Here is a 698-nt window from a genome sequence, read left to right as displayed (position 1 = left end):
CGTTCCACAGAGTCCTGCTGATAGCAGGGAAGTGAAAACAAGCCATGTTTGTCCCCATGCCACTGTGTCTGTCTGCAAATGTAGGCAGGCTGGGGGCCTGTCCCAGGGAAGACAGAGTCACTACACAGTAATAAAGAAGCATGTTTCTGACACAGGGCTGTCTATGTTTATCCGCATTCTTATATAATTGGCACTGGCAATTTTTGACAGTCTCTACGGAGACTGAGTTTTAAATATATACTCAGTCTCTGTAGAGACTGTCAAAAATTGCCAATGCCGATTATATTGCAAGTGGTCACGGCGGGGTATTGGAGAAGTTTTAAATCAGCCATAATCGCACCTCAGATAAACCTCATTGGCTACAATACGACTGCTATGCAAAGCTAAGTCACAGCTATTCTTTTTTTAAAATTTTTATTTCCTGGCTCATTGCAACTTCCGTTTTCCGGTTTCAAGCAATTCTCCTGCCTCAGACTCCCGAGTAGCAGGAACTATAGGCACGCACCACCACTCCCGGCTAATTTTTTTGTATTTTTAGTAGAGACGGGGTTTCACCATGTTGGCCAGGATGGTCTCGATCTCTTGATCTTGTGATCCACCCGCCTTGTCCTCCTAAAGTGCTGGGATTACAGGCTTGAGCCACCGCGCCCAGCCAAGTCACAGCTATTCTTCTTTTTTTTTTCTTTAAGACGAGGTTT

At 45.0% G+C, this 698-nt stretch overlaps 1 non-coding gene across 1 annotated transcript; it reads right to left on the bottom strand.

Moving 5' to 3' along the window:
* Positions 1-245: 245 nt before the first annotated feature.
* Positions 246-385, bottom strand: LOC116548632. The gene has a single exon (XR_004267485.1). It is a non-coding gene; the product is annotated as a U4 spliceosomal RNA (small nuclear RNA).
* Positions 386-698: the final 313 nt, after the last annotated feature.

The sequence above is a fragment of the Sapajus apella genome, unplaced genomic scaffold (assembly GCF_009761245.1).
Source record: "Sapajus apella isolate SASKATOON/1434 unplaced genomic scaffold, GSC_monkey_1.0 scaffold17694, whole genome shotgun sequence".
NCBI classification, from domain to species: domain Eukaryota; kingdom Metazoa; phylum Chordata; class Mammalia; order Primates; family Cebidae; genus Sapajus; species Sapajus apella.
Note: the sequence above shows the minus strand (reverse complement) of the source record. Positions and strands in the feature narration are given on the sequence as shown.